Here is a 3293-nt window from a genome sequence, read left to right as displayed (position 1 = left end):
GGTGCTAATGCCAACAATTTATATTTTTGACCAGTTTAACATTTAATTCGGATTTTAAGCATTTGGTTCGTTCCAACATAATACCGTTTTGAGACAACGGGTCACAAATGCATTGTTTCCAAGGGGCAAAAAGAGATCAAGTCACTTTAAATAGCTTTAGAAATAAATTAATTTGCTCTCAGTATGATTTTTTTTTTAAAAGGCCTGAATATAGGTTCTAAGGAACTAAAACTTTCTTTTTCATTGAGATCTTTTGAGTAAGGGATGGTGGATAGCTCATACGGTAGAGCCACGCTCTCACCGGCCAGGCGGAGTTGTCGTACCAGTAAGGTCGCGGGTTCAAAACCCCATCACCGCCGCGAAATTTTTTTATTCTCTATTGTCTTCTGGCCCTTTCCTACTCACTTCATCTCTAATTTTATTGAGTCAAAGAAGCGAATGTTGTTTCTGTAGTTGGAACCAAAAACTCGTATTTGTGCGAATTTTTCGTAGTACTAGGCATGACATGTCTGACCATAAATAATATTTTGCCATTGATCTTCGAATAGGCCTGGCCTAACCATAACAAATCTTTCTGATTCGAAATCTCGTACCGTGAAATTTCAATGGGGTGATTTGGTTGTTTTTATTAAACAAAGGAGTCAAATCTTTTTTCCCTTGAAGTCAGGCATTAAGAATACATGAAAACTACCCCCGGGGGGTGGGGTGGGGTGGAGCGGGGGGTTGGGGGGGGGGTGGGGTGAGAACAATGCCCACTGACGCAAGTTCTGGCATTGATTTACAACAAGAGATTTATGTTTCAGTGGATTAACCAGGGGGGTGTAAATGTGACGAATAGAATAGTCTCTGTACAGTATTGTGTTATAGGTAGAATGCTCTTGGCCAAGGAGTTCACAACATTGCCATACGGAAGTATAACGGACCAACACACAAACTCTGTGTAACCATGAACTTTTATAGTCTGGTTACTACAGTTTAGTGAGAACAACTCACACACGCGGATGGCAAAAACAATAACAAAGGCCTGAGTGACGTCATCTGCATACTATCTATAGGAGGAGTCATTAGGACACGAGGGATTGAACTTAGTGATGGTTTAGGCTTAGACAAAATGCTCACAACATCCGCCAGCCGGATAGAACGTACCAGCACACAAAACGATGTGTCACCTTGAACGTTCTGGTTAATACAGTTTAGTGAGAATTACTCATAACCATGGATGGCAAAAAAAAACAAAACAAAAAAACAAAAAAACCAAAACAAAACAAAACAAAAACAAAACAGTAAGAAATACCCGAGTGACGAGAACTTCATATTATTATCTGTAGACGAAAACGATAATAGGTACATATGACACTTTTGTAAAGTTTTGAAAGTCTGATTGAGGAGATTAGGTTATAGATAGATCGAAGTTGACGTCACTTATGCCTTTGTTATCGTTTTTTTTTGCCATCCGCGTTTGTGAGTTGTTCTCAATAAACTGTATTAACCAGACTATAAAAGTTCATGGTTACACAGAGTTTGTGTGTTGGTCCGTTTTTCTTCCGGATGGCAATGTTGTGAACTCCTTGGCCAAGCGCATTCTATCTATAGATAGATCGAAGTTGACGTCACTTATGCCTTTGTTATCGTTTTTTTTTGCCATCCACATTTATGAGTAATTATCACTAAATTGTATGAACAAGACTATAACAGTTCATGGTTTCACATTGTTTTGTGTGTTGGTCGGTTATACTTCCGGATGGTAATGTTGTGAACTTCTTAGCCAAGCGCATACTATCTATACATGCATTTTTACAGTTGTGAAAAACGGAAATGACGTATCGTTTCTGACGGTTTTAACATTAGAATAGTTACTTTTGGCATTTGGTTTACTCATACATAATACCTTTCGCAAGCGACGGGTTGCAAAAGTACAAATCCATCTGAAAGCCACAACAGCAGGTGTGTTGTATCGTCGCCATCGTTGACTTATAGATAGTTAGAAGTTGACGTCACTCAGGCCTTTGTTATTGTTTTTGCCATCCGCGTTCATGAGTAATTCTCACTAAACTGTATTATCCAGACCATAAACGTTCATGGTTACACACAGTTTTGTGTGTTGGTCCGTTATAGATAAAATGCGCTTGGCCAAGGAGTTCACAACATTGCCATCCGGAAGTATAACAGACCAACACACAAACTCTGTGTAACCATGAACTTTTATAGTTTGGTTAATACAGTTTAGTGAGAACAACTCACAAACGCGGATGGCAAAAACAATAACAAAGGCCTGAGTGACGTCATCTGCATACTATCTATACTTCCGGATGGCAATTTTATGAGCTTCTTAGCCAAGCGCATACTATCTATAGCCTGACATAGACCTAAAAATAACGCCAAAAGACAAAATAAAACAAACCGTGAGTTGTGTTCAACAGTTCAACCAATGGGATCACTTCTTTTCTTGAACACTAAAGACAAGTCACAAAGCGGTCCACAAACCAAAAAATGAAGTCAAAATATGAGTCTTTGTGGTTCTTAGTATCAGGCTTTTTAAGTTAACGATGGCTACGTTTTGGATACAGTTGTACTCTGAGATACAAAAAAGAAAAAATCGTTTGAAAATGAAAAGTTTTGGCCAGAAATTCATTCTTCAAAATTATATCGATGGATTAAAATGACCCTCATCTTGTCAAAAAAAAAAAAACCCTCCCAAACCTGGGACGTCAGAAAAGTCTTCCATGGAGTCTCATGTTTATTTTTAGACACGATGTGGACCTCTTTAATCGATCGATTTATTTGAAGGAAGAATTTTCTGGCCAAAATTTTAAATACGTGTTTTTTGTTGTTATTTTGTTTTTCAGTCTCATTGAATTGCCATAACAATGGACGCGTTGCCAATAATTAATAAACCCCCTGGATTGTACTGAGAAAAAATCTATAGGTCGTGACGCTTCAGTAAAAACCCGTATTCTACAGATACGAAGAACGATATTGACGTCACTCAGCCCTTTGTTATTGTTTTTTAGCCGGCCATTTTTATGAGTAGTTCTCACTACAGTAAATTGTTTTAATCAGACGTTTAATAAACGTTCAAGGTGACATACATTTTTTTTGTGTGTGTGTTGGTCCCTTATATCCGGCTGGCAAAATCGTGTGAACTTTTTGGCCAACCGCAGCGCATCAAGGGGCACGATCTATATTACATGTCCATGTGCTCAAGGTCATTGATCACATTGCAAAATGTGCTCAAAGTGACCTACATGGTGAAAAGTGTTCACACATTTTGAACTATCTAACATTACGATTGG

This window comes from Berghia stephanieae, chromosome 11 (assembly GCF_034508935.2).
Source record: "Berghia stephanieae isolate SIO BIC M18660-M18661 chromosome 11, UCSD_Bste_1.3, whole genome shotgun sequence".
NCBI classification, from domain to species: domain Eukaryota; kingdom Metazoa; phylum Mollusca; class Gastropoda; order Nudibranchia; family Aeolidiidae; genus Berghia; species Berghia stephanieae.
Note: the sequence above shows the minus strand (reverse complement) of the source record.